Below are 10,542 nucleotides of genomic sequence, written 5' to 3' on the forward strand. Positions count from 1 at the left end.
ACTAGTTACAGGAAAGGGGGGAAACATGTGCAAATGCGAGCTTTTAAATCAGAAAGTTGAGAGAGATGGAAAAACTGCCCAAACGGCCAATAACTACAATTTCTGGGCCAGAACCACTCCTTATGTGGTAGATAGGTTACCTAGTGCTTACCACTCCCACCGATAAGCTAGAAGGCTTCCCTCCAACACAGAAAGCTTGGGGGGGGGGGCTCAGAAGCTTATGTACAGTCCTGGATACAGCAAATCTGAATCTGGACTACACTAGTTACAGGAAAGGCATTTTTTTGTTTTTTATATATATATATATATATATATATATATATATATATAGAAAAGTAGCTAAAACAGCAGTCAAAACAATTCAAATGCATTGCAAGCTAGCACACTTGAGTATGTAGCAATGTTAGACCAAACAGTTTAAAAAATGCGATTAAATTAAAAATGACTAAAACAATTCTCCATTCTCATATTGGCTTTGTTCTTAGAATACTTTGTTACTTTATAAATATAATATTCTGTATGGTTATTATTCTCCTTAAGGATGTGCATCTCCCACTCTCTCTCTTTTTCTTGAGCTTCCCCCTTACTTCATCACCATCCCTTTCCACTTTGAATTGTAACCTTCTGCTTCAAGTACGTATATCACCCTTAGCTGTGTAGCTCTAAAATATCCATTCAAATCAAGTAAACCTAAGCCATCTTGTTCTGTTGGAAGGAGCAACTTATCCTGCTTAACTCTTGTCTTCTTTTCTTCCCAGATAATGATTGTGATTTTTTCCTTGACTATAGCAAGTGCATTAACACAGTTCCCAAAGATAAAGATGCTGGAGACAGTCAGGCAAACAACAGTAAGGCCTATTACAATTAGATACAAAACAGATTTTAAGGAAGGAAACAAGTGTTTGTTAGGGGGCAACGCCAGGGTAGAGTGAATTTACCAGTGGCATATTTAAATAAATTTAATGTCCAATTGTAGATCTGGTGGAATGTAGTATATCTACCTATCTATCTACATGTGACAGATGCCATTGTAAACATTGTCAATATGATTAGATTATTTGCAGGTGTCACTAAGACTGGGAAAATTATGGAAAAGGATCTTATGAAAGATAATGAAGACTACAACAGACAGCAACTGGATTACCATGTGACAATATATGCACTTTGGTTATAATAATCCTAAAATAAATTATGGTACAGATGAGAAAGTCTTGGCAATAACAGTAGAAGACAATGATCTGCAGTCATTAGAATGCCTGAGTCACTACAAGCAAAGTAAGAAAGCAGTGGCAAGGTTCAACAGAATACTGGAGTCCATAGTTTAAGGAGAAGAACCAAGTGATGGCAAACTCATAATGCCATGGTTCAGGTCTTTGGTGAGGTTGCATCTGGAATACCATGTTCGGTTTTGAAGACCAATTAGGGAAGAACAGACAAAGTGACAGAAGCATTCTGAAAATTATTAGGGGAATGGATTATATTATTTATAGAGAGAGTCTACAGAAAATGTCAATTCCTACTCTACATAGCAGAAGAAAAGTGTAGAGAAGAGAGTGTGACATAATAGGGGTGATGGGGTACATGGAATGGTGAAAGGAAGGGTAGAAAGACTAGAGTTTAGTAAGAAGGATGAGGTACAAAAGGGTGTGGGTGGCTGTTAGATGAAACTAGGTTTAGAGCAGATGTGAAGAAGTATTATTTCACTGAGAGAATGGTTAGTAAATGCAGCAGGTTTCCTGAGGAAATCTAGGAACTCAGGCAGCAAATGTCTGTAAATCAATGTGAAAGAAATAATCTTAGAACATTGTAGAAACTGCTTTTGTTACTTGTACCAAGTTTACTTCATAGGTCTTAACCAGTGGCGGCTGGTGACTTCAAATCAAAGGGGGGGGGGCTGCAGGAGACAGCTGAATGAGTTGGGTCAATGGGACTGGGTGTGGCCAACTAAAAGGGGGAGGAGCTATGCTCAAAACCACAAAAACTGTAACTTTAATTAAATACGCTGCCCTGGGTGCCAAACCATCATTATGAGAGTCCAATCAAGACAAAATGAAGTGTAGAAGAAAAAAAAATATTTCAATGCATTGGCTGCATGACAGCTTATTTAATATCTAGATGGAAACAAAAAGGTTGTGAGGCATGAAAAAATTAATTACTTTTTAAATACATTACTGGAATGCCAGTCAAAATCAAGTATAAGAAAAACAAGCAGCACTCAACTCAAACCACTTCTCCTTGCACTGCAGTTCTAATTATAATTTATATTCAACTTTATTAAAGTACCAAGTAACATGCTGAAAGTAGCAATCTCTGTGATACCCCCACTTGTAAAAATGTTTCTTATCCAAAAAAGACCTGCTGCCTGACAACAACTATCTACTTGTTTCAGGGGAAAACATGATCAAAGTAAAAAATGAAAAGCAAACAAGAAACAAGCTCAACATACACTCCTTAAAGGATTACTGCACAAGATATGGACCACACAATAGATTGGCATTCTGTTTAGTTTGCAGGTAAAGCCTACAAAGATGACTGCATGTCTCCAACTCCAGACAATTTGAAATGTCTCTGGCTGACTGTGATGGCTCCGACACATTTGTCATACCTCTCAACCTCAGAGCAAGAAATCTGGACAAAGCCATACATAGATGTGGGACAATGGCCCAAAAATAAGGACAAGTTTTAAATATTGCTGTTATCAACTTAGAAAGATAATAGAATAGTAGGTCTTACATTAGTATGAATGTTCTGAATGGTATGAAATCTGAAACTGAAATGTCTGTCATTATTTTTTAACTTCAGTCTTTAATGATTTGCCACTAATTTGCCAAATAAACACAATTTTATGAAAAATGGACCAAAAACGTGATGCAAAAATATAAAATAGCCACACAATGCAGCTGGGAACCAGTCAAAGAAGGGGCACTTTTTAATATTAGTACTGCTAACTTTAGCAGCTGACAAAATAAAAGAATCTACATGCATTTCTGAAATAAAAGTAATCTATAACTATGATTATTACAGTTATTTATTAATTGTAAACCCTCCATGTTTTCTTCCAAAATTGCCATTTTGCAGAGGGATTATTAGGGGAAGAGCAACATTTTGAGCCAAAATCAGGGACAGTTGAGAGGTTTGGATATGCCTAATTCTACAAAGCAATTTATTTGCATGTACCTCTCAACCTGTTAATGCAGGAAATCTGGACAAGGCCAAATATACTGGGGGAACATATAAACAGTACTAAAAATTGCTCTTGTGTAAACTGAGACAGTTGCTAGAATAACAGGTCTTGCTTTAGCATGCATTTTTCTGAAGGTTATGAAGTCTGAAACTCAGTGTCTGTCATTATTTAGTGACTTCATTCCTAAATGATTTGCCAGAAAACCACAAATTTTATGAGGAACAAACCAAAAATAAGAAGCAAAAATCTATTCATTCTGCAAAAATCTGGACAGTTGAAAGGTATAGTTCAGCCAGGACTGTCTTTGTGTTTGCTGCCCTTCCCCCCCTCACACAATCATGGTTGAATAGAGCCTCCCCCGTGCAGCCATTCCAATGAAGCATTACTTGGCTATTTTACCCCATTTACCATAAACACTAATGTGCAAACTGCTTTACTTCTGCGATGATTTGGACTTTATTTGAAAGTTTTATTTTGCATTTTACAGCACAAACACTAATAGCTATCTGCTAAACAAAGCAATGCAGTCTCACAATGAAAACAGACAGCATTAAAACTTCTCTGACCTTGAAACTCACATTCATTGAAACAGCATTGAAACCCACAGTCAAAGAAAATACATTTTGCCAGTAGCAGATAAAGATTAACTTTGGGTTTGAGCTGTTTTCAGATCTTGCACATGAAACATACACATGCTCTTTCATACACCTTCCTGATTGTATTGAATTATATTCCTTGTACAATACAGTACAGTTTTAGAGGGCATTTTAAATTTATTGTTTTGAAATTTTTCCAGTAAACAATGAAACAAAATGCATGCACCAATAATGACAAAACTGCCCAATTCAGAGCATTTCCATCATAAACGTCTACTCAAACTTCTACAGTCCACCAGTATCAGTACATATGCACAATCTCTGAAGAAGTAAAAGTCATCTAAATAATTCCACATTAAAGAGATCTGTAACTAATGAAGAGGTTGCTGCTAGCAAACAATTTTATAATTCATTGTTTCATCTACAAATAAAGTGCCTGTTGCCCTTGAGGAATAAATTGCCTATCTTACACTAAAACAAGATAAGCTAGTAATACTGCAATAGGGAATGGATGGCAAACTGATAACAGGTTCATAGTTACTAGGTATCTTTGCCAAAAAGGAGTGCAGCATCCACCCCCTTTGCAACACAGTACAGTATCAGCAATGCATCTGTCTACTGTGGGAGTAGAACCCAGAGCCTTCTGCATCAAAAGCAAGTACACTACCTGTTGTGCTATTAACAATGCAAGCAGACTCAGCATAAGCAGCACTAAACTTTTGTTCCCTTGCAGCTCTCAGCTCCTTGTAAAATCTACTCACTCAGCTGTATCTCTGAACTTTGCAGCACAAGAAATTTGGAAAAAGCCAAAATTTATTGTGGGGAGGGGGGACAAAAGCCCAAAAACCAGGGACACATTTTAAACATTGCTTGTATAATGTTGGAAAGTTGCTAGAATAAAATGCTGTGTTACCACCATACATTTCACTGCCAAGTCTTGAACCCAGGACCCTGTGCAAAACAGTCAGAGCAACATACCACTATGCCAAATCAGCTGTTTTGTGAAAGAGAGGAAGACTGAAACTTAAATGGCTACCATTTAGTGAATTCAGTTCTCACCATAGCTGTCAACCTCTTAGCACAAAACACCTGAACAAAGCCAATAATGAGGGAATGCAGCCCCCAAACATGTTCAGTGAATTCAGTTCTCACCATAGCTCTCAACCTTAGCACAAAAAACCTGGATGAAACCAATAATGGGGGAATACAGTCCCAAAAATAGGGGCAAATTTCAAATATCCATCTTATAAACTAAGAAAATTGCTAGAATACAAGCTTTTGTGTTACCATGTACTTTCTGAAGAATATGAAGTCTGAAATTCAAATACTTGTCATTTTTATTTAACATTTGTTAACCAGGAAAGTCTGACTTGGAAGAAAAGCCAATTTTCAGTGGAGGCCCAGGGAGAAACACTCCAGACAGGCACATGTCTTTGTAAGATGGGAGGGCACTAGAGGAAACCCACACAAACACAAGGAGGACATGCAGACTCCATACAGAAGGCACCCCAGCCAAGAATCAAACTAGAGAATCTGTAGCTATCAGGCAACAATGCTACCACTGCACCAATGCACTACTGACTTTGCAAGGACACATACAAAAACCACAGATTTTATGAGGAACAGAACAAGTATCAGGGAAAAATCTGCAATTTATTTACAAATGGTGGTGGGTAGGAACTTCAGGCTCCCCACCACCATATAGCACTTGGGGCATCACACACACACACACACACACACACACACACACACACACACACACACACACACACACACACACACACACACACACACACACACACACACACACACACACACACACACACCTCTTCCATTTCAGTTCCCTATCTGTGCCGAGAGAAGGGCTCCAGTCCACACAACTTTTGTTTCAGTTCCCAGACTCCTCCAGTCCCCATGAGACCATCTACAGTCCCACGAGAAACCCCCCCCCCACAAGAGAGCAGGCTCCAGCCTGTGGACATTGCAGTCCGGGTGTCTTCCATTCTGTGTGGTCATCACCACATAGACTTTTGGGTTGCAGGGCAGAGATGGCCTTTCCTCCTATCCAGACTGCTGACAAAGCAGTCTGGAGTTCCCAATCTGTGAAACTTGCATGCTCGAGTTCTGGGATAGTAAATCACACATGCGCAAGTCGTTCCAGGTCTCGAGAAAAGATTTATTTGTTTTCTTTCCTTTTTGTTTTACTTTCTTTCCATTTTTTTATTTTGTTTTGTTTCCACAGCTGGGGGGGCTGCAGTCCTATAGCATGAGCCGCCCCTGGTCTTAACTTATTTGTTCAAGAATCGTGGATAAGGCCAACAGTAATGGGGTGGAAAGGCCCAAAATCATGGACAATTAAAAATATTACTCTAATTCACCCTAACAGTTAACTAGAACAACAGGTTTTGCATCAGCATTCATTAGGCTTGCCACCCCTTCGTTTTTTTTCCGGACTATCAGGAAATCAAACTGATTCTCCGGTAGTCCGGAAAACACTGTACAAACTCCGGTATTCTGTTTCAAAATGGAAACAGACTATCGGAGTTTGTAAATCGGCTGATTTACTATGCTTTTTTTACAGAAAAGCATAGCAAATCAGCCAAAAGCAGGCGGCGGGAACGAAAAAAGAGGGCGTTCCCGTTGATCGGCTGATTTACTATGCTTATTTTACAGAAAAGCATAGCAAATCAGCCAAAAGCAGGCGGCGGGAACGAAAAAAGAGGGCGTTCCCGTTGAGTGATGCTGTCGTGACATCACAAAATAGGCGGTATGTTGGTGGGAGAGGGGGTGGGGCGGGCGGGGTTACTGGTGACGTGAGGGGCGTGGCTTGGCTCCGGTTTTAGCCGTGAACGAAGGTGGCAACCCTAGCATTCATTTATGAATTGTGAAACTCTGATGTCTGGCATTATTGACTGACTGACTTAGTAATTTACCAGAAAATCAAAAATTGCAGAAGGGACAGGACAAAAATATGAAGTAAAATCAGGGAAGTTCTGCAAAATCAGGAGTCATGGAGAGCTATGATTTACTTTCATAAGACTCTCAGGTTAACACTCAGTTGAACTTGAAAGATTGAATATATTGCATATTTTCTGAAGCAGCATCTTTTTATGAAGGATGGGTGACTGAGTCAGTGTCAAAATGGAAGGTGAAGAGTTCTCCTTTGAAACAGAACTAATGGACAGATAGAAAAAGCAAGTTTAAATTGGAAAAAAAATGTTAAGCATATCCTGTTTACAGACAGACACTGCCATCTAGTGGAACTAATAAGTTTTCTTTTATAATATTGCATTTGTAATACTTGCTCAGCAGAACAATATCATTTAACTCCTAAAGTACTTCACTGCAGTTCTGTCCATCCATCCACAACACCTTTTCCCAGTTTTGCACATGGGGTTGGGGTGGTACCTCAACAGTGACAATCATCTAGAGCCAAGGTTTACACTACCGGGTGGCTAGCCATGCTTTGGCTGTTCTTGCATTCCGCACACCTATGGCCAGTTTAGAGTGTCCATTCTACCTACTGTATTTCTTTGTAATATGGGAGGAAACTAGACTACCCATAGGAAACCCATATAAACACAGGGAGAACATGCAGACTTCATACAGAAGGCACCCCAACCAAGAATCAAACCAGGGAACCTTTTGCTATGAAGCGACAAAGCTTACTGCTGTGCCACCCCTAGTTATGCAGTAGTTAAAAAAGTGCTTTCATCTTGATTATAGGTTATGCAGATGATTACACACAATATCATGAAATGTGACAGCTAATTTACATTTGAGCTTAATATTTTCAAACCCAGATCTGCTGCTAGGTTACAGCTCAGAGTCCCTAACCCAATGGAGTGTTGAAGGAGCATGTAAGGAAGTCACAGAGGAGAGAGAAACTTAAATGCTGGAAAAGACAGTTCAGTGATATACTTGATGAGGGATCCTCACATGGAACAGAGATGAGAAATAAAGTTATTAATCATATGTAATTACTGAATGGCAAAATGCTTTTACTTCCTAATTGCTGAGCAGGTAAGGTAATAAATAAGTAAAAACATTTGTCATTGAGTAATTACATGTGGTTCTGAGTACCACCATATGTGTGTGTGTTTGTGTGCGTTGTGTGTATTTTTATATGCACACATGGAGGTATTCAGAAACAAAAACGTGGAGTTTGTTAGATGAAGATGAAGTAGCATGGTGGACAATTCAGAGATACACAATACTGTGACCGTGCTAATGAGAAAATAACAAAGGATGCATCAAAAGCAGTGGACAGCATAATGACATGTAAATGAGTGTTTATATGCCAATGAGAGACATTTCATTTGCAAATGACAAAAATCAACAAGGTGACCTGAACCTAAATGTATACAACTAGACTGATGTGTCAAGGCAATCAGCTTTGCTGAACGCCATCATTTTTTAGATAATAGGTGTAGCGCTTGCACTAAGATGCTGGGAGTAACATCTGCTTTAGCTGGTCAGCATGTGATAGTGGCTGTGTTGGTAACCAGTGCCTGCAAAGATGCTCACTGCAGAAGAGTCCACTAGTGGCTAATATACCATCACTTCCACAAATGGGACATAGCCACTGCTGTGTGGATACAGACATCACACAGGAACCAGTAGACATGTTCATCCTGGGACCAAGGAGGATACATCGACTGCCCATCTCAGTGGACAAGAAGGTTTGTGTAGCATTAACCATCCTCAATATGGGGACCTTTCAGCATGTGAAAGGGACACATTGGACGTGTTGCAGGTCCTGGCCTGTGAATTCTATATCAATTTCTTGATGTAATGCTGCACCATGTAGAGGTGCATATTTAGTTTCCACAGACATCAGGGGAGAGAACCACCATTATTCAGCCATTCTATGACACAGCCCTTTTTTCTAAGGTCTTGCGGGACACTGGCTACACCCACATTGCCATCAAGGCACCACCTACTTCACATGGCATCAGGTATATAAACCAGAAGGGCTTCTAGTTCATCATAGGATCATAGGATGTTACTAGTCTAATGGGCCCTGGGTCTCTTACAAGCCTAGCCAAGGGTTTATCCCCAAAAAAGAAACCTCAGTTAGCACCTGTCACCCCTGTCAATGAGGGACAAAGATGGAACCCCTGGGACAAATTTCTGGTTTCCCATCTACTCACCAAGGTTGCGCTTGAAGAGGGTCAGCGAGGTGCTCTGTTTGACATGTATGGGAAGTCTATTCTGAAGACGGGGCAGCTTCTGGGAGACAAACCTATCTCTCCACCAGGTTTTGTTGATGTTGCATATTAGATTTAGGCCTATCAAGTGGGTAATGCGCAAGGAGTTAGACTTACGGATATGGAGCATCTGTAGTAGGCCAGGGTCCAATATTGCCTTGTAGGCGAGACACAGATCACCTCTGAGCAATCTCTATGATACTGAGTAAAGTGATAGTGATTTGAGCATGTCCACATAGGACAGGCGTTGAAAGCCATGGATTCTCTTTGTGAGGTATTTCTGTGGCCTTTCCAGTTGGTACAGGTGTTTGGAGAGGTACATACCAAATGGGACTCAATTATAGGTCTAATGAGGGAGGAGTACAGAGAGGTAATAACCTCCATTTTTCTGGATGCAATCCCTTTACTTATGAGATGATCCAAGTAAAAGGCTTTTCCAACAACTGCCACCACATGATGGTTGAATGTGAGATTGTTGTCAACCTGAGTACCCAGGTCTTTCACCACAGATTGTGTGCTTAGGGAGTTGTCGTTGATGTAGTAATCAATAGGGGTCGTGTTTTTACCAAATTGTATGATAATACATTTTTTGCATTTATCTTAAAGCCATGAATTTGGCACCAGTTATTAGGAGCTGTGAGACCCTCTTGCAGTATGTTACCATCATTTGGGGAATCAGTGACAGCACCCAACTTACACTCATCTACAAACTTGGTCAGCCACAGGCCCTTTGTCTTTGCCTGGACCTCTGAGAAGTAGATGCCAAATAGTAGAGGTCCTAGGACAGAACTCTGGGGAACACCACTAGTGCCAGGTCATGCTGTTGGAGGTGATGGTGCCTATTTTGACCATGTGGGTCCTATATGTGAGCCAGTTGGCCACCTAACGAGATATGGATTAACATCAAGTTGTGTTAGCTTTTTGATGATGTCCAAGTAGGGGATTGTGTCAAAGGCCTTGGCCAGGTCAAGGTAAGCTGTATGTACTGACTTTCCCTCATCCAGGGCCTTGGTGACAGTCTCAAAAAAGTCAACTAGGTTCAATAGGCAAGATCTTCCCCTGACAAATCTGAATTGGGTGGGGTCAAGTGCTTGGAGATTGCCTATGTCCTTGTTTAGGAGATCCATAATAATATGCTCCATGGCTTTACAGATCAGACTTGTCAAGCTAATGGGGTGATAGTTTTCCAGGTCAGTATTGGCACCACCTTTGTGCAAGGGGATGACAATGGTGGTTCTCCACTCTGCTGGAATGAAGCCTGTAATTAGGCTATGGTTGAATACAGTGCTCAATGACAAAGCTAGTTCTTGCTGGAGATGGTGCAGAATACAGCCTGGGATACTATCAGGTCCCGTGAAAGCTATGTTCTTTGCCTTGGATAGGGCCTTCAACTCTTGATCTATGGAGATGTGAGGTGTAGGACAAGTATCTGGGATCTCGACTGGATCTTTTGGGGGCAATAAGGGGGTGATGTTTGCACTGAACCTATCAGCTAGCAGGTTGGCTAAGTCAGCAGGATCAGTGTAAGTGGTACCATTAAGTACAAATTTGG

The sequence above is a fragment of the Protopterus annectens genome, chromosome 6.part0, assembly GCF_019279795.1.
Source record: "Protopterus annectens isolate FY-2018-M chromosome 6.part0, PAN1.0, whole genome shotgun sequence".
Classification (NCBI taxonomy): Eukaryota; Metazoa; Chordata; order Ceratodontiformes; family Protopteridae; genus Protopterus; species Protopterus annectens.